This window comes from Saccopteryx bilineata, chromosome 1 (assembly GCF_036850765.1).
Source record: "Saccopteryx bilineata isolate mSacBil1 chromosome 1, mSacBil1_pri_phased_curated, whole genome shotgun sequence".
Classification (NCBI taxonomy): Eukaryota; Metazoa; Chordata; class Mammalia; order Chiroptera; family Emballonuridae; genus Saccopteryx; species Saccopteryx bilineata.
The window spans coordinates 247,491,167-247,511,980 of NC_089490.1; the positions used below are offsets into that span (position 1 = coordinate 247,491,167).

Here is a 20,814-nt window from a genome sequence, read left to right on the forward strand (position 1 = left end):
GCAATTGATTCAATTTTACACTAACAATTGACCCCTGCTGTGAAATAGTATGAGCTGGCTGTCTCATACTTTCACCTCTTGGTTTGTTCATGATATTTGCATTGCCGAGGTTAATAAAGTCAGTGTGCAGGCGGACCAGCTAATTACAGCACCCGAAAGAAACAGTGAACTAGAAGACAGATCTGAAGGAAATACCCAGAATGTCAAAGAAGGTTAAACCAAGATAAAACTCTGGAAAATTTGAGAAATGACATGAAGTAGACACAGATCCTGAATAGGGTAAAGAGGACCCATTTTCCTGGCACGGAGGATGTCTTTTTGAGTTGCAGATTTAACTCTACAGCACTATGCAGTCTTTGCTCTGCCTTCTCTCCCAAGATTTGTCAAATATCCCCACCAGAGGGAGGATGGAAAGAAAGTGGGGGTAGGACAACCTCACAAATAGCCCAAGTTCACATTCAGGTGACTTAATAACCAGAAAATGTGAGTAGAATGTGTCTATACGGCCCAGAACAGCGTCAGATATGCAAGGGTCCCTCAGAATTTGCAGTAATTGTATTAATAGCTACCACTTATTAAGCTCTTATTAAAGGAGGTTCTGGCCTCCTTTGAGCCTCATCACTTAGAGATTACAATGAAAGGAATACACTTAAAATACATTTTCAATAAGTGATCCTCCTGCCAACCACCCCAAGGCCATGGACTCCAAGTTAAGAAAATCTAGTTTTTATTTGCCAGAAACTTTATCTCAATTCTCACAACAACATCCAGATTATGGATGAGGAAGCTGCGGTTAGAAGATTCTTGAAACCAAAGGGTGTCACACAGCTAGTAAGTTGCAAAGCTAGGAATCAGTGGGTAGTGTAGGACTCTAAACCAGGGGTTGGGAACCTATGGCTCGCGAGCCAGGTGTGGCTTTTTCGATGACTATATCTGGCTCGCAGAGAAATCTTTAATAAAAAAAATAACATTAAAAATATAAAACATTCTCATGTATTACAATCCATTTCCTACCACTCATGTTCATGGTTGCGGGTGGCTGGAGCCAATCACAGCTGTCCTCCGGGACAACACAGATTTTTATTGGATAATGCGTAACGTACATGGGTCGTTGTATGGCTCTCACGGAATTACATTTTAAAATATGTGGCGTTCATGGCTCTCTCGGCCAAAAAGTTTCCCGACCCCTGCTCTAAACTCTTAGTCACTGTCCATGTTTCTCAAGGCATGGAACAAGTACCTCCTGCATTAGAATCTAAGAAATGTATTAGACTTCTTTGCTGCCAACTCAGGGGAGCCAGGTTTAAACAACCAAATTTTTTTTTTTCTACAGAGACGGAGAGAGAGTCAGAGAGAGGGATAGATAGGGACAGAGAGGAACGGAGATGAGAAGCATCAATCATTAGTTTTTCGTTGCGACACCTTAGTTCATTGATTGCTTTCTGATATGTGCCTTGACCGTGGGGCTACAGCAGACCAAGTAACCCCTTGCTCGAGCCAGCGACCTTGGGTCCAAGCTGGTGAGCTTTGCTCAAACCAGATGAGCCCGCGCTCAAGCTGGCGACCTCGGGGTCTCGAACCTGGGTCCTCCACATCCCAGTCTGACGCTCTATCCACTGCGCCACCGCCTGGTCAGGCTAGACAACCAAATTTTAATGAGCTTCCTAAAAACCATGAAACTAACTACCTTATCTTTATAGATCTGACAGTTTCATTCTTTTGGAAAAAAAATAATCTTTTTCTGGCATTAAAGTTTTTCTAAAAAAAAACAAAACACTGGAAGGGATTACGATCACTTAAATCTAACCTGTGATTCTTACCAGCTAACAAAAAACATTTTGTGTTGCAACTTTTGCTTTAATATATTGAAAATATTTTCCCATACTATTCAAAACAAAAAATTTTTAACCTCTGCATTCTATTACATCGTAATCAATGTATTGTTCAATGGCCCCTTGTAGGAGAAAAGCAACACTTTTTCAAGTGTAGGGCATTGAAGGGAAGTCGGTCCTCTGTGGCTGTGGGTCCCAGACTCCCGAGGGAGGGAAGGCTCTGGTGTGAAATTTAGCAGATCCGAGAAGCATGGCTCCAAGAGCAATGGCGGTCCAGGGTGCCGGGGATCCTAGAATAGAATCTGGCCAGTGGACTTTAGAAGTTGTCTCAGATGCTGAGTTTTAAGTTTTCCTCTCCTATAATAGTCTCCAGGAGCCCTGAGCCCCTGGACTCGAGCATCTGCTCTGCCCTGTGGAGTTATGATGGGCCAGTCTATGTCAAGCAGAGTGTTAGGGGCTTTCTGTTTCTAGGCTGTTTCCTTTGTGACATCCTAGCCTGCATGTTGTCATGTTATAGAATTCAATTACTATAAATATTCTATTGTTTAAAAAATGTCAAGTTTTATCCTGTATCTTATTGCTTTAAAAGAGAATAGACTGAAAGCGTATGCTATGTTAAAGATTACTCTCTTTATAAAAATCCTCTTGCCTTTTGAGGAGAGGACACCCCTTTAAAGACAAACCTTTCTGAGAGATCCCTTGTCCTACCCACGCTGACAATTCTCTCCTAAACCAAGGAAGGAATCACTCCATCTTGGCTTCTTGCCATTCTCATGGGCCAGTCCCTGGAGCTGTCCAAGGTTTTGTTTCCGGCTTTTCCTGTCCTGGACCCTTCCATCACCATTCAGAGAAGCAGCGCAGGGTAGTGAAGAAGGAGAAAACCGACTCCAGAGTCAGACCAAGTGGGTTTGAATCCCACGGCCAGGACTGGACTGCTGTGTGACCTCGGGCAAGTCAAACAACCTTGCTGGGCCTCAGTTTCCTCATCTGTCAACATGGGGATGGATTGGAGCGCCTAATTTGTTATTTTGAGGATTTAATCATCTTTGTGGAAATTCTTATAACAATGCCTGGCAAATGGAAAAAAAAGAGGAATTTCTGGGTTCCCTAATTTCTACCATAAAAGGATTTAAAATTTCAGTTATTTTTCGTCTCAGCACTTTTGCTTTTGTAAATATTGCCCTGGTGATTATGAATACAGACTCCAGGGGCATGAGGAGGTGGGAAGAGAACTCCCCACCTTGCCTTGGCTTTGCCACTAACCAGCTGTGTGACCCTTCCTAAGCTGCCTGACTTCTCTGACCTCCATTTCCTCCTCTGTAAACGAAGGACTTGAACTTCACTCATAACTTCTCTGCTTTAGTAGTCTATGAGTTGCATTCCCAGTTGCATTCCCGCTCCACAGTCAAGTGAATGAGTTGGCTTCCTTGATGTAAATCGGAAAAGTATTTGAACCTCGCCGCCGTTCATTAGCCCAGGGCTGAGGGCTGTAGCTGGGGAGCAAACAGGGAATCAGGGGTACACTGCCCAAGTGATACCAAAGGAACGACCTAATGTAGGCGAGGAACCCGCTCAGAGGGTGGCATGGGCCCCGCCAGACTCACCCGAAGGAGCGGTCACAGTGTTTGCTGGAAACCCCCGTTCTGTCCGGAGAGTTACCGGGTGGCAGACTCCCGAGGACAGGGAAACCTTTGGTCAAGAGGCTGGAGCAGCTCAGTACCAGGCATGAGTCCACGGGACTGCGTCCATCCCTTTCTGCTGTGTCGCGGCTTCCCATCTACGCTCTAGGAGGGGTCCTCCCGGCGGCACGCCCCCCCCCCTCGCCTGTCTGTGATGGGTGTCCCGCTGCCGCTTGTCCTCCTCCCTACCGCCCCTCCCTCCAGGTTGCCATAGAAACCAGCCTCCTAGGTCTGGGCCCGTGTCTCTAGGTCCAACCGAGGCCCCCTCCCCCGGGCCAGCCCCCCGCTCCCGATTGGTCCTTCGGGAAACGCTACGGGGCTCCTGGGTCCGCTCGCGGCCAAGCCCTGGCCCCGCGGGCGGGCGGGGTTTGCCGTGGCCACTGTTGCTCTGGTCGGCCGCCCCTACAGCTTGGGGAGCCCCGGGGGCTCCCGGCGCCGTGACACCTTCGCACCGCTCACGCCCGCGGCCGCCCCAGCGCCAGCCGCGCTGCCGATCGGAGCCGGGTTCGCCAGAAGGTAAGGGAGGGCCGTGGGGCTCGCAGCCAGCGCCCGCACCCCGCCCGTAGACGGGGCTGGGAGGGTCGCCTGTCCCCCCACCTCCCCGCGCTCCCAGGAGCAAAGGGAGAGCAATTCAGGTGGAAGAGGGCTGAGTGGGAGTCGGGAGGCAAGGCACTGCCTGGGAGCGTCCCCTCCCAGGCCCATCCGCGGACAGGGCGTTGGGGCGGGAGGCGACAGAGCGCCCGCGCGCGTGGTCCGGGCCTGTGTGGCGTGTGCGGGGATGTGTGCGTGTGTCCCTGAGCCCTGGTCTGTGCGCGCCGCACGTGAGCCCAGGAGGGCCTCTGGTGCCCTGCGCGAGCACACCTGGAGCGCGGGCCCCCGGGCTGCCGTGTGTCACCGGGGCTGGGCACCTGCCTGAGCCACGCTGGTGGGGGACGGGACCGATAACAAAGGGCAGTGGCCAGGGGATGAAACCTGCCACCTCTCCCCACGCCACGACTCCCCCTAAGGAAAGGTGCTTCTTTGGAAAGACAGTGCAAGGAAAGAAGAGCCTCGTCTTCTCTTCCCGGACGCCCAAGACGGCGGTGACGACCCAGAGAGGGCAAAGGGCCGCAATGGGGGCTTTAGAATGCCACTTCTGACCAGCCTTTGTGTGCCTGTCATAGCATCTGGGCAGATGGAGAGCTCAAGACAGCAAAGGACAGTGCTCTGAGCCCTCAGAGGGGCAGCGAAGACTCAGAGCCATCTGCACTTTTTCTCCCGGGTCCTCTCCCTCCTCTACCTCCTCCCACCCCATTCCCCCTCCTCCTCACCCCTCCTCTCCGCTCCTCCTTCCCCTTCCCCTCCCCCTCTCCCTCCCCCTCCTGCTCCGCAGCCTACTTCGTCCTCCTGAGTTTAGGAGACAAGACCTGCCCCACCCCAACCCTAAGCCTCACCCCGTGACAAAACCAGAGCGAACGAACCACACTCTTAACTCTCACCCGGGCAGTTCAGACAAGTTTGGAAATTAAACAAATCCCGTTCGCACGGGAGGCCGCGGGGATCCGAAAGGGAAACAAACAAATCCGGACCGAAAAGCCTATTCCAAGTCAGGATTTCAAAGAGGAATCTAAAACGAGCGTGTGTTTATGGCATTATGGTGGGTTTTGTGCTTTTGTTTTTTAAAGAAAATATGTATCATTCAAGCTTGTATCATAAGTATTCAATATGATTCACAGAAGCGCTTCAAAAAAGATGGTTTCTGTTAGTGTTGGAAAACCACTTCTAATTTTGGTTGCCATGGTAACTGAAGTAGTCGCCCTGCACTGTTGAGACGCAGCCTGGCAGGAACCAGGAACTGTTCTGGAGGAGCTCTCCTTGTGTCCCCTTAGGTTACCATGGTACTAATGATTGAGCTTATAAGATACTTGTTTCTTGTTTCTTTTCCTTAAAGTGCTAAAAGCCAAAGGCATGTTGCTGTTGTTCTTAATTTTATTTTTTCAGAATGTGCAATTTGTAAAACAGATCTTTCCTCTCAGGCAACTGAAAGTAAACACTGCCCTCCGCCAAATAGTCCCGGGCGGCTCTCTCCCGGGCTCCCTGCACTAACCAGGGAGAAGAGTTCTCGAATTTAAGGAATCCTGGCCTGCCACCTCACCTCCCTCCCTATTTAGCATGTAAACCTGGAACTCTAATTAGCTTTCTAATTAGGAGATGGGGGTGAGTGGGTGGGGTCCCAGAAAGAGGCTAATAGGGAGAAGGCTAAGGCCACCTCTCTATGGACTAGTGTTTTGTGTGCTGTTGAATTTGCCCCGCTAAGCCTGCACGGGTTTATTTTTGGCCTGACCGCTGGTAAGTGGTAAGCCTGGAAAAACCTTCAGAAAGGCCTCCTTCTGCGTTAGGAAGAAATGTGGGCTGGATGTTTAGTTTGGTATGTGCTTTTTTTCTAATAACTAGCCTACATTTAAAATAAAGGCAGGTTTGTGTGAAACCTGCATTCCCCACATAGGCCATAGAGCCCTCAGTGCTCTTGGTTTACCCTGAGGTTTTCGGTTAAAATGGATTAATTTGGGAGAAGCACTGATACCATTCAAATACTTTAATTTACTTTTATTTTTTTATTGAATTTATTGGGGTGACATTGGTTAACAAAACCATTCAAATACTTTAATTAGCAAATGTTGGTGTTTTTAAAGAACCATAATTCTTTACACATCCTTAATTCCTGAGCAATGAATCCTATAAATCAATATTATTCATTGATAACATATGATCGGAAAATTTGAATAACCCTAGACTTACAGTTTTAAAAGAAGAAAAGATTTTGTCTTAGTAGATTAGCATTTTCAGTCAAATATATCATTTTATTTTGAGAAAATTAAAACATTAAAAAATCCAACTATATTCTTTGAGTCTCATGACAGTATGTCCCTAGGAAGTAGGAGCCTTAATTCACTATTTTTTTTTATTTCTGAAAGGAAGAACTTCATAAAATGACTCTCATTCTATTGTTGTCATTTCCTTTTGTCATGCTAGAAAAAGTTCTCTAGAATTGAAGTTATAAATTTCAAGAAAAGAATGAATATTCAAATAATTTATGAAGATAATAGTCTACAATTTGAATTAAGCAGATCACAGCTCTTAAATTATTTTTTTTCAAGAACTTCAAAGATAGCTTAGCCATTATTTTAAGCATTCCATGTAATATTAACCAATTTTACAGATGGGCGAGTCTCATTCAAAAGACAGATCATTTCAGCTAACTACTTGGAAAATTAAGGGTAAAAAATACACGCACTTTGGCCAAGAATTAGCATGGAAATGAGAAGAGAGAGAGGGTGGGTATTACAGGAAGGATTTATGATTACAGAGAAAAATAAAGCCAAGTGGAAAAAGAGTATTAAGTGAGGAGAAAACTCACAGATTAGGGGAAAGTGAGTAAAAGAGAAAAAGTCCAGTCTAAAGAGAGTTGCACAGGAGAGAGAGAGAGAGAAAGAAGAAAGGAAGGGAGGGAGGGAGGGAAGAAAGAAGGGAGGAAAGAAGGGAAGGAAGAAGGAAGGGAGGGGAGGGGGGAGGGAGGGAGGAAGGAAGGAAGGAAGTTAAGTTGGAGAGCAGGAAGCTAAAAAGAATTCTTTATCTTCCATGAACAACAGAGAACTTGATGCTTTTCTAGGAAGCCCCAATACCCTATTTAGCAAAGTACTCTGACATACAGTGTGTCTGAGAGGTCTGGAATGCACTCCAACTAACTGCTTCCCCATCTTTGCCGAACTAGCTGCTCACTAGACCTTCCTCTTTCCAATCCTGAAAGCCACCAAGAAAGCTTTCTCCAGCTCTATTTGTTGGGACCATTTAGTTGGGATAATTTATAGACACACTTGATTATGTAAATTTTTTTGCTTTAAATTGAAAATGTTTACTTTTTAAAAGTTTCTTAAATATCAAAATAATGCCTTCATCTAATTTTATAAATTACAGCACCTAAAAAGATTTTAACAAAACAATAGTTCCTTCCTGGGATACAATCACTCTGTTTCTTAGCTGCTGGAGGAGTACTTACCTCCCTATTTCCAAATAATTTGCTTAGATGGCCAGCCAGTTCTTGATTCAATTTTAGACAGAATCTATGTACTTTTCCTTATTTTAGGTGAGGGCACAGCTCTCTTACTCCACCTCCTCCCACTTCCCTCCCTTTATTTTTGCAACACAGTCTGTGGGAGGAAATCAGAGCGTTATTAGCACAGCCCTTTATTTGAAGATGCCAGGCATAGGAAAGCTCCTAGGACTATCTGGCTCGGGGCTAAATGTTTCTTAGGACTTAGCCAGAGCAGCCAAAATTTGGCTAGTTTCAGAAATGGTTGGTCAAACATGACTTTTGGAAGAAGGAGGAAATTGTTCTTACAGATGAACAGCTGTCGTTTCAGTACAGGGGTGTAGGGAAGCAGAGTTGGGGGGCTACTGATTGTGCTAGAATGATGAGGACGAGGGTTCGCACACATCTCACTGGAAAATTCTGTCCACATGCAATATAACAATTTTAATGACTTCGACACTGAGTTTGCATCATGACTGTAACTATAATTGCATTGCTTTTTCTGCACCAGTTATTTTGGAGAAAATAATTATTTTTTTCATTTGTTCAATTTTCAGAATCCTATTGCTGTTTCTTCCCAAATACTAATGACTCTGTAAAATACCTCTCCTTGGTATTTTCAGAGAATTGCTAGTTGTTTCCCTACCCCACCCAACCCCCTCCAAAACCAGCCTTGGTTCCCCTGGCTGGACCCCTCGTGACCCCTGGGTTCCTCTTCCTTCCCCAGTTCAGTTCTAGCCCTGACACGCACTGGCATGCTAAGACTTCCCTTCACTTCCCTGCTGTGCTGATTCCCGGTTTGTCGGTTTGTTGTGTTCTAGTTTTCCTTTCTTGGTTTACACCTTCTTTTTAGGGAGCATCCACTTTGGTAGCTTCTTAAGAAAGGGTTATGGGAAGTAACATTTGAGAACTTTCATGTCTGAAAATGCCTTTATTTTACTCTCACATTTAATTGATGGTTGGCTAAGTAGAGGAATTAATTCCTGCAAATGTCCAAAGTCATCGGTTCATCGTTTATAGCTTCCGGCATTACTGAAAGTTCAGTGTCATTCCGATTCTTGTTTCTTGGCGTGAAACCTACTTTTTCTCTCTGGAGCCTCAGAGGATTCTTTCATTGTTTTATGAAATTTCACTAAGATGGGTTAATTTTGTATAGATTATGTTCATCTACCTGGTGGGCCCTAGAAACTTGAGTTCTGCACTTCTGGTAAATTAACGATGTAGACACACTTTTATTGGTTATTTTTCCTTGTCACATATCGATTATTGTTGACTGCATCAACTCAGGACTTTTAGCTCTGAATAACTTAGTTGCTGCCCTTTGTTGGCATTCTGTGATTGCCACAATCTCCTCTTGGGAGATCTGACCTGTTTGGGCTCTTCCACAATACATGACAGTCACCAGACTGTCATGTATGCAGGACATGTGTGGCCAGAAACAGCCATTTAGCAGCGTTTTGGGAGTTTGAAAATTAAGCCTTGAGCAGCCCCAGTGAAAAAATCATGCCTCTGAAAGGAACTGCGTGTAACGCTGAGACAAATTTGTGTTAGTAGGTTTGTGTTCCATCACATTGCATGTGCTGGAGAATTCAGAATCTCGCAGGGAAGCAGAGATGCTATTGGGAGGCAGAGATGTGGGCTGGGTGGCCGGCTTTGGATGAAAGATTTAGAAGGTGATCTAGGCGAGGAGTACTTCGTCTTGCCAAAACTCAGACTTCCTCAGGAGTCACTGTCTTTGTGTAGCACATCACATCCACGTTGAGAACCATTTTGTGTGGTCTGGTGACTACTGTCTGTCCAGGAAAGTAAAACAAGATTTACCAAAGCTCTAAAACAATTGCCTTTGTTCATATTTACAGAAAACGTGATGCAACATTTTTTTTTTTTTTTTTGTATTTTTCCAAAGCTAGAAACGGGGAGAGTCAGCCAGACAGACTCCTGCATGCGCCCGACCGGGATCCACCCGGCACGCCCACCAGGGGGCGACGCTCTGCCCACCAGGGGGCGATGATCTGCCCCTCCGGGGGCGTCGCTCTGCCGTGACCAGAGCCACTCTAGCGCCTGGGGCAGAGGCCAAGGAGCCATCCCCAGCGCCCGGGCCATCCCTGCTCCAATGGAGCCTAGGCTGCGGGAGGGGAAGAGAGAGACAGAGGAAGGAGAGGGGGAGGGGTGGAGAAGCAAATGGGCGCCTCTCCTGTGTGCCCTGGCCGGGAATCGAACCCGGGACTTCTGCACACCAGGCCGATGCTCCACCACTGAGCCAACCGGCCAGGGCTGTGATGCAACATTTTAAAAAATATTTTTTATTGATTTACAGAGGGTGGGGGAGCAAGAAGTATAAACTCATAGTTGCTTCACTTTAGCTGTTTCTTGGTTGCTTATTGCATGTGCCCCCACCAGGCAAGCCCAGGGCTTTGAACTGGCAACATCAGCATTACCAGTTTGATGCCTTGTCCACTGCACCACCACAGGTGAGGCTAGAATGCAACACTCTTAAAGGCTACTATACTGCCATGCTAAGTAAATAAACTCTTGGCTTGAAATGGCCTGTTTCATTGCTAGAATATTCAGTGAACGTTGCAAACTGGTGAATTAAACCTTTTTATTCAATGCCAGATTATTTGGTGAAAGCTGCCCATCACAACAGAGACAAAGATTCAAAAATAGGATATTAGTTCCACTCTTGGCTAAGAAAATACACTCTGATCACATTTAATCCTGAAGATGTTTAAACTTTTCTGGACTTCAAATTTAGACAAATGCTCCCTAGACACACCACAGCACCATGCGCGCTCCTCCTGAGCAAGCGATGGTGCTGCATTTCCCTGTCCTTCATGTGGCCTCAAATTCTGGGGTACAATTTTAAAAATCCATTTCGCTTTCTGTTTCCTGACCCACACTTTCTTAACTTAGTACTTGTGCAGTCACACAGGCAAATTCCTTTGGGCCCCCTCTCCCAGGAAGCCTTCCCTGAATATCCTGACTCCGTCCCGCCCCCGTGCTCTCTGGGTGCCCACCTTCCTGTGCAGAGAGAGGTGTGTTTCAACAAGGCGTTTATGTATTTACTTTGCCCCGCTAGCTGCTGGTTTAGTCGTATTTACAGGGCTCCTGGGGAGGGCCTCCTACCGATGGCATGAAGCAGGCAGGCACTCAAAATTAATGTTGGCTGAACTGGACATCTCACCTTGTGTTGGAGGAATATTCTATAGTGGAGTGAGTGGGTGGCGCCCTCACATTGCTTAGGGCAGGAAAGAGCAGACAGCAGGGGAGAATGATTTCTTTTCCCTGCTTCTCTTTCCTGAAGCATCGTTCAGCAGAGACGGCTATGCATTCACAGCTGCTGCCCACGGGGCTGGGGAAGCAGCAGCCTCTGTGTGTGGGCCGCACAGCCTTCTCAGTCAGACAGGCCTGGACTGGGCATCAAACTGCTATTTACTGCCTGTATGACTGTGGACAGATGACCACGTCCTCCTGAAGTTTCGTTTCTTCGTCTGAAAAATGAGGGTAATTGTAGGGACCTTTCAGAGCTGTTGGAAGGATGAAAGATCATATATATAAAGTAACTGGACCCAAACGATGGTAGCTATTCTAAGTTAAGAATGCTTTTGGCTGCAAATAATAAAAGAACCTTTCTACTTAGCTACCAGAAGTGTATTTTCTTGCAGAAGAAGAAGTCTAAATAGGTGTACTCATCAGTGCAGTCTGCCATAATGTAATACCTAGACCAGGAGGCATAAACAACAGAAATTAATTTTCTCACAGGTCTGGAGGCTGGATGTCTGAGCTCAGGGTGCCAGCCAGCATGATTGGTTCTGGTGAGAGCTCTCTTTCTGACTTATAGATGGACACCTTTTTTTCTGTATCCTCACATGACAGAGAGAGAGAGGGAGAGAGAGGGAGAGAGAGAAAATGCCAGCTTTCTGGTCTCTTTTTACAAGGACACTAATCTCAATATGAAGACCCCACCTTCATGAACTAAGCTAATCTAAACCTAATTACCCCCCCATAGGCCCCATCTCCAAATTCCATCATATTGAGCATTAAGTCTTCAACATATGAATTTGGGGGGAACATAATTCATACATAGTAACAGGCCAGCAATTTTCAATTGGTGTACTGCAGGAATTTTTAAAACATGCAATACCTGATGATTTAGTCAGGGGCACTGACCTTTTTTTTCATAGATTGTCAAATAAAAAAAAAATGACACCAGACAACACAACAATAGTTGTTCGGTGCCAATGAATCAAAATTACACTTATTTATTTATTTATTTTTGTCAGATTTGCAGAAAATAGAATACTGTATATTTTTTGGTGTACCGCAAAATTTTAGTAATTAGTTTATGAGTGCCATGGCGTGAAAAAGTTGAAAATCGCTGTAATAGGTGATTAATAACTTTGTTTTAACTGCTATAAAAAGAAAACACGAGTGTATTCTTATTTTTCTGCTCTGTCATCTTTCCTTTTGCTGCCATAGTTACCAGGTCATGGACTTTAGGTGGCCATACAGCTCCAGACGACTTCCACACGGGAAGAAAGGGAAAGGAGCCATGCTAACTTTAAATGTCCCATTTTATCGGGAAGCCCAAGTTCATTAGAAGTCCCTCCCTAAGTTCTCATTGCCCAGAACATGTCTCCAAGCCAGCACTAACTCTGGTGGAGAAAGAGAGGCTATAATTCCCAGCCTCTCTAATAGGAGGTAGCAAGAAGGAAAAAGAGAGTTAGTAAACAGGTTGAGTGGGCCACCCTGCAGTGTTTGCCACACCGGCACTTAGTGACAGGGTACCTGTATGTCCCCTTGTCAGGGACAGTCCTGCCTTACACCTAATGTCCCCGTGTTATTGTCCCCTTCTCCTCTGGAAAGGGTTGTGGTTTGAATGACAGATTCTCTGTGTTCAACCTACTTGTTGAGCAGGTGCTGTTTATTGGAAGCTCTCAGTAGATAGTTATCAATAAGGAAGCAAGAACGCAGCCATAAGATAAGTAACCAGCCATGCTTGGGCGTGGTGAGGGCTTGTGGGGCCCAGGCTGTGGACCAGCTGGGCTTGCAGGAGGGAGAAATGAGCAGGAAATGACAAATGAGTTGAGTGAGCTGGTTTGGATGGAGCTGAAGTTTTGGGGGGAGATGGAACACCAGGCATGAAAGATAAATGGACCGGGCACAGTTTGAAAGATGAAAAAGTACATAGTGTATGTGCCAGGGACTTTTCTTTGAAAGACTAACAACAAGCAAGTTTCAATGCTGCCTTTGTTTGCGAGGTGACCACTTTGTATGTGGGGTCCAGTGCTAAGAGGTGATTCGGCCTATGAGCATGTTAAGCAATCATGGCACAAAATAAGAGGGCATTGACATTTATTAAGCCAATTCTATACCTATTTTTTGCCATCACAAACAACTTATCGCAATAATTTTGCATGTGCAGTGAACAGTGGTTTTCTAAATTACTCTCTTGTGGAGCACGTAGGAAGGTGTGACTTTGAGCTGTTTTAGTAATAAAGTCCTCTATGATCGAGAGAAAATACTGATATTTAAAAAAAATTTTTTTGAGTTGATATCAAATAAAAATATTTACTTAGCTGTTTGATTATATATATATATATTTTTATTTTATTTTATTTTTTATTTTTTTTCCCTAGCTTGGTTTTTAAATCCCAACAATTCGTTTTAGAGACTCATTCATTCTGTTGGTCTGCTTGGTAGGCTGACATGGTGTAAAGAGATAAAGATATTTGGTTCTAATCTCGTTCCTGCCACTAACTAGCAAGTCCCTTGACCTCCCTGGATCTGTTTCTCAAACACAACATGGGAGATTAACCCTGAGGGACCCCCTCTTTGTAGTCCTACAAGTCCACACATGTGCTTGGGTCATCAAGGGAAACCATGACACGGCCAATCTGCTTGCAGCCTCTGGTTGGTGTGGTTTAGGGATGTGTTAAGAAGTAAGATTGCAGAGGAAAACTGAGATGAGGTCATAAAGCATCTGAATGTCCAGCTTGCTTGTCTTCCTGGTGATCCGTGGTACCTGTAGAACTCCCTTCCATTACTGTACTTCAAGTGAATAATTTATTTCCTATTAGCTTTATTCACTGTCCAACTTTTGCATCTGTACATAGTCACTGGGAAAAGGAGGGTATGGGTTGATCTTAACCTTGGTCTGTAATGACACATCTTTGCTTCTGGTGACCTTCCCTAATTCTTCCCGCATTGCCGCCCTTGCGAGTCCCAGCCTTCTCTGGGTGACTAGAGAAAAGAAAACATCGAGGTGCTATTTACAGTAAGGTCTTGAAGGCTGAGTAAGACGAGGAGCAAGTGGGCTCCAGGTAGGCCAAGATGGGCGCCAGAGGCATGAAAGAATATTTTATTATAGGGAAGGTAAACTTTAGGAATAAATTGCATAATTGATTCAGGTCTCACAACTTTCCTTCAGGGCTGGATATTTAACTGGGAGTCTTTGAGGAGGAAGGGAGTAGGATGCCTTGGAACTCTGGGTAAACACCAACTCCCTAGTGGCTTAGAGGTGGGATTTAATTCACTGCTAATTAGTGTTGGTCTTGGCTCCCTTGAGGAAGAGTAAACAGAAGGAAGGCAGGGAGTAGGGAGAAGGGCAAGTGCATGAGTGTGCGTTTATAGAACCGTTGAGAAGGATCTAGAAGTGCAAAGAAGGTCTTGAAGACAGAGCAGGGATTATTTCTCATGCTTTAAAATAAAGCAAATTCTGCTGGAAGCTTCTAGCCTATCACACCCTAAAAAAAAAAAAGAGGGAAATGGAGTGTTTTTTACTCTAACTGTTCTCATTTTAACCTTGGTAGCCTTCCAAGAGGAAGCCATAAATGGGTTGTTTTTATTGTTTGTGGGCTGGAGCTAACACCAGTCTGTAAACATTCTGATGCTTACGGTTCAAACAACCTTCTCAAGAATGTCGAGCCACATTTGAGGCGTGCCTCACTGGGAGCCCTAGAATGCTGTACAGAAGCAGTGAGGCATTCCGTCAAACCCACAAGTGTCACAGAAATTTTCTAGCCAGAGTCGCTCTGGTTAGAGGCACTTGAAAGAAACCTGCCCTTGTTTCAGGCGAGAACAATTGAGAGCGTTTTTGTTTTTGTTTTGTTAAATTTATGCCTTTTCTTCCTTATCATAGATCAGTCATTTGTAGTGAGCTATGTTTTTTTTTCTCAGCCAGAGGAGGATGTTTATGACAGAAATACCTATTTCTGTATCTTCTAGAATCCACACTGCCTTTTCTATCAGTACAATTCAAGTAAATTCAACTAGCATTACAAAAAAGATTTGTTTGTTTTTTGAGAGAAAATGAGAGAGACAGGAAGGGAGATGAGAAGCATCAACTCGTAGTTGCAGCACTTTAGTTGTTCATCGATTGCTTCTCATACAGGCCTTGACCTGGGGTGAGGGCAGGGCTCCAGCTGAGCCAGTGACCACTTGCCCAAACCAGTGACCTTGAGCTCAAGCCAGTGACTTTGGCTTCAAGCCAGTGATCTTGGGGCTTCAAGCCAACAACCTTTGGGCTTTAAGCCAGCAACCTTGAGCTTCAAGTCAGCAACCATGGGATGATGTCAGTGAATCCATCTAGCTAGCAACCCTGTGCTCAAGCTGGTGAGCCTACGCTCAAGCTGGTGACCTCGGGGTTTTGAACCTGAGACCTCAGTGCCACGGACCAGCGCTGCTCCTAATAATGGTGCGGAATTAAGGAAACACACTTATCAAAACAAAAACGATGGGACAGGGAGGACTCTTCAAAATGCCTGGTAGTATCCGAGTGCCCTATAGCCCCAGTTTGCTTTATTATATATCCAGTAACTTTCCCAAGGCAAAAACAGGATACATTAGTGAAATCTACCAACATCTGAAACAAACAAAGTCAGAGGAAGGGCATGTATATTGCTTCCAGCAACCCAAGGAAGCAACTAGAGTGGGTGCAAATACTCAGCATCATAGCCAAATATGGAGATGGAGGGGGGAGAACTTAGCCTTTTGCTAAGCCTTGAATCTAAAATGGCTTTTTGCCATTTATGGTCCACAACACCTCGGCATCCCAGGTCGATGCTCTATCCATTCCACCACCACTGCTCAAGCCAGCCAGCATTTATGGACTCCTCCTGGGTACCAGGTGCTTAGAATCCTGAAATTAATAAGCTCAAGGACCTTTGCCTTAGAAATCCACATTCCAGTAGAGAGACATGTGTACACAAGTAAACCAAACACTAGATAGGACGTGAAGATGTTGAAGGAAAACACAAAGTTCATGGGGGAAATACCAGAGAAGAGCTGAACTTTGGTTGGAGTATCAAGGAACAGAAGAGAAGGGAAGGGACAGGAAAGAAAAGGAATTTAAGCTAAATTTGAATAAGAAGTAGAATTTCGACCATTAAATGATTGAAATAAGAATGGAATTAATCTCTTATAAAACAAAAATTCAAAACAATTTTGTGCTTACCAACAAACTTGTTTTAATTCATTTAATCATTTATTTATTCCATAAGCATGTATTGAGTACCTACACTATACCAGGTACTGTTTGAGATAGAGATGAATACAACATCCTCCCTGCCCTGAGTACCCTCATAGTCTAGACAGGTAGACGAGATGCTCATACAAGTAGCAATACCACAGAGAGGTAAATACATATAACAGAGGTGCACCAAATACTCTGAGAGCTCTGTGGACTTAAGAAAGTCAAAGAGGACTTCCTAGAGGGCTAGAGCTTTGAGAGATCACTGGGGAATGGGTCGAGGAAAACAGTCCGGGCAGAGGTAATTCACAGTCAAAGGCACAGAAGCACAAAGCAGCTTGGGATGTTTATGGGATCTCAAGCATTTCGATATGTTTCAAATATAGGACTTTAGGGGAGGAAAAGTTTCCTTTCACCCTCTTAGAGACCCTGACTAGGTCTGAAAATTAAACCAAGAAAGACAGATTAACCGAAGAAAGGCACATAAATTTAATATGAGTTTTCTGTAACACAGGGTCATGTGTAAGGAAATGACCCGAAGAAACAGTGTGACCCGAGATTGTGATGGCGGTTTTGGTGAAGAGTGGACAGTCATGGCGAAACAGGATGGGTCAGAGAGTAGGAGATTAGTGTTATAAACTGGGGGAAGCTTGTTAGGATTCTCCCCGTGCCCCCTTGCCTTTGGAGATAAGGATGCTCCTTCCCTCCCACCTGCAGGTTTATAACAGGACTCAGCAAAGGTGAGCAAGGAGAGAATAAAGTCAGTTACCCTCCTGCTTCACACACTCACTATTTCAAGCTGCCCTAGTTTGGGGAAGCGTGTCCTGAACCCTATCGAGGTGGGGGGTAAATGAGAGCAAGGGAGATGAGAAATGAAGCTAGAAATAAAACAAAGACCCAGGCATGACAGTCGCAGAGCTCCAGGGAAAAGCAACCTGGTCTCATCTCTCCAGGCAGAGGAGAACAGAAGCTCCATATCCACGCATGCTGCAAATGGCTTTTCCAGTCTACCTGAATCATTACCAGCTAGAAGCAGTGGTCATTGGGACTTGGACATGAGCTGCAAAGTATAGAATGGTGACAACAATTCCAGTGCCATGCGGACTTTTCCTGAATGTGGACTTTTCCTGGACTCCAGCTCCCTGTGACAGCTCCTAACAGACTGAACTGGGGTTGGGTTGCATTTTTCAGGGATTTGGCATGGTGATGGGGCCAACTTGGACTTGGTGAACATGTTAAGGACACTACTCTTTTATGGATTCTTGCTGTATTGGCCAAGAGTTTGCTTAAAGGCTTTTAATCACTGTAAAAAAAAATAGAAGACTGGATAAAGAAGATGGGGCACATATACACCATGGTATACTATTCAGCTAGAAGAAATGATGACATCGGATCACTTACAGCAGAATGGTGGAATCTTGATAACATTATGCGGAGTGAAATAAGCAAATCAGAAAAAAACAAGAACTGCAGGATTCCATACATTGGTAGGACATAAAAGCGAGACTAAGAGACATGGATAGGAGTGTGGTGGTTGGGGGGGAGGGAGGGAGAGGGGGAGGGGGAGGGGTACAAAGAAAACTGGATAGAGGGTGACAGAGGACGATCTCTCTTTGGGTGATGGGTATGCAACAGAACTAAATGACAAGATAACCTGGAAATGTTTTCTTTGAATATATGTATCCTGATTTACTGATGCCATCCCATTAAAATAAAAATTTATTTATAAAAAAAAAAAAAAAAAAGACCCAGGCATGGAAGAGCTTTCTAGCCTATGCAATGGAGATTGGATTTAATCCTATCATCATTCTAATGGAGGATTTCAGGCAGGTCAGTAACAGCTACATTTTAGAAAGGCCTGGCAGGTGGCTTCCTGGCAAACAGAGTTGAGCTCTGGGCAGGACAGGAAGTGGGAGAGCCCGTCAGAAGAAATGTAAATACCTTGTGTTACACCGTTCTCTTTCCTGGGAGCATTGAAACACGTAAAGATGCTGTGTTTCATATGAACCAAATGGCTCTTTTCTGAAAACCTGAGCAATGGTTTTCTGTCAGGTGAGTTGAGGGAATGTTCTTGGTGGAAACCAGGGAGTTTGTACCCATGTGTGCTCCTGGCTAGCACTGAGCTGGTCTCGATGAATTTGAATCGCTTGTAAGAAGAGAAGAAAAGCCTTAGCAGTTGAGACAGGGCGGCTGTGGCCATAAAAGGCATTGTTTTCCTCTCTGGGCTGCAAGATCTGAGTTTAGATGTGAATGGTGGCTTAGCTCAATGCATTCCATACCTTTAAGTGATGCAATGATCAGAGACCAGGCAGAAAGAAGAGGAGACATTGGCCCTTACTGAAGGAAGGTTTCTGGAGGAGGTGAGCATGGACTAAGTAGTGCTGGAACCATGGACAAGTCACGTGGCCTTTTGGGGCCCTTGTCTCCTCGTCCATGGAGTGACGATGTGGGAGGAGAGGAGAGCTGAAGCGTCTTCTCTTTCTCACATTCCACAACTCTGTAAATCTTTGCTGTAGCCATCTGGGGCAGTTTGGCCAAAGAGGTGTAGGCAAGACTAAATAAAAACCTGAAAGGGGAGCTAGCTGTTGAGAGTGTGAGCTGGGGGAAGATGGGGGCCTCTAGAGATGTGACAGACAGAAATGAAACACGAGTGGTCTAGAATTAGAAGGTTATATTCAATCCAAAAGCATGGTGAAGGTAACAGGAAGAAGATTTGCAGGCAGCCGGCTGGGTAGTTTGCATCCAGTGAGTATTTTCTAGTGTAAGATTTCAATTCCTTTCATTCTCTTAAATGCATTTTAACAGCTTTATTGAGATATAATTCAAATACCATACAATTCATTCACTTAAAGTATACAACTCAACGGCTTGTAGTATGTTCACAGTTGTGCATACATTACCACAGTCAATTTTCAAATATTTTCATTACACTAAAAAGAAATGTCATTCTTAGCCACCATTTCCAAATGCACCCCAAACCCTAGTCAATCACCAATGTATTTTCTGTTTCTATAGATTTGCCTGTTTCGAACATTTCATGTAAATGGAATTATACAATGTATAGCCCTTTGTGACTAATTTCTTTCACTTAGCCTAGTATATTCAAGGTTTGCCCATGTTGTAGCATATATCAGTACTTCATTTCTTTTTATTGATAAATGATATTCTATTGCATGAATATACCACATTTTGTTTATCCATTCATCATTTGATGGTAATTTGGGTTGTTTCTGCTTTTTAGCTGCTATGAATTATACTGCTGCAAAGTTCTTGTGCAGATGTGTGTTTTTGTTGCTTTTAGGTATACACCAGGGAGTGAAATTGCTGGGTTATGTGATAACTGTATTCAACTGTTTCAGAAACTGACAGATTGTTTCTCAAGGGGCTGCACCATTTTACATCCCCACCATCAGTGTATGAGGACTCTGGTTTTTCTACAGCCTGGCTAATGTTTGTTATTATCTGTCTTTTCTATTCTAGCCAGCCTAGTGGAGGTAAAGTAGATTTCACTGTGGTTTTACATTCCCTGATGGCTAATGACGTTGAGCATCTTTTTTACATGCTTATCGGTTATTAGTCTGTCTTCTTTGGGAAAAATGTCTATTCAGATTCTTTGCCCATTTTTAAATTGGGTTATCTTCTTATTTATTATGAGTTGCTTTATTTATAGATTCTAGATACAAGTCCCTTATCAGATACAGGATTAGCAAAAATATTTCCCATTCTATTGATTGTCCTTTCACTTTCTTGATGGTGTCCTTGGAAGCATAAACATTTTTAATTGATTATGTCCAGTTTATTAATTTTTTTTTGTTGCTTGTACTTTTGGTGTCATATCTAAAATACTATTGTTTAACCCAATGTTGTGAAGATTTATACCTATATTTTCTTCTAAGAGTTTATAGTTTTAGCTCTAACATTTGGGTGTTTGATGCATTTTGAGTTGACCTTTGTTTATGGTGTGAGGTAAGGGTCTGACTTTATTCTTCTGCATGTGGATAGCCCTTTAATTATTTTTTTAACTCTATATTTCTACTTATTTTCTGAGTGGTTGCTCTACAGTTTAAAATAGACATTTTAACTTATCAGGACCTGATTTAGATTTATACTAACTTAATTCCAATCCAGAAAGTTCACTCTTTTACAGCTCCATTCTCTTCTCCCTTTTCTTGTGCTATTATTGTTATAACTATTACATCTTTACATGTTAAAAATACAGCATATTGTTATAGCTATCACTTTTATATAACTTTATGCCTTTTAAAGAAGCCGAGAGAAGGAAGGATAGCAAGTACAGATAAATTTGAGTTATTCTAAGCCCCATGAGTGTAGAACGCTCTCTGCTTAGCTCAATATCGTATCTCCTGCACCTACTACAATGTTTGTTACACCATAGGCGCTTACTTACTGTGCAAGTAAATGAATAATGAATGCCATACAGATAATAAAAGAACTCCCAGACAGGGAGTCCCGATAAGATGTGGAAATGAATAAGAAAGAGAAATAAGGTTCACCTGAGTTGTGGCGATGTTGAGGGAGATGTATTAATCATAGTGAGAAGTAACAGAGTGTCTTTCTCATCCAGTGTCTACACATCTGATGCCTGGCACAGGGACGGCAGACAGTAAATGCTCGATCAGTGTTGGGTGAATAACCAAAGGATGCTATGGCTGGTACAGGTCTCAGAGGATGAGGCGAGAGAGGCTCAGTCTGAGAAATCCCTGTGCTCCCCTCCACCTCTTCGCAGTGTCTGTAATTCCTCGG

General features: G+C 44.1%; 1 protein-coding gene across 1 annotated transcript in view; it reads left to right on the forward strand.

The window, feature by feature from the left end:
* Window positions 1–3,863: 3,863 nt before the first annotated feature.
* The window catches only part of NIM1K (NIM1 serine/threonine protein kinase), a 41,303-nt gene continuing 24,352 nt past the window's right edge, over window positions 3,864–20,814 (forward strand). The window contains exon 1 of the mRNA XM_066240608.1: window positions 3,864–4,027. The gene's annotated coding sequence lies outside the window, so the exon portion shown is untranslated. The remainder of the gene's footprint in view (window positions 4,028–20,814) is intronic.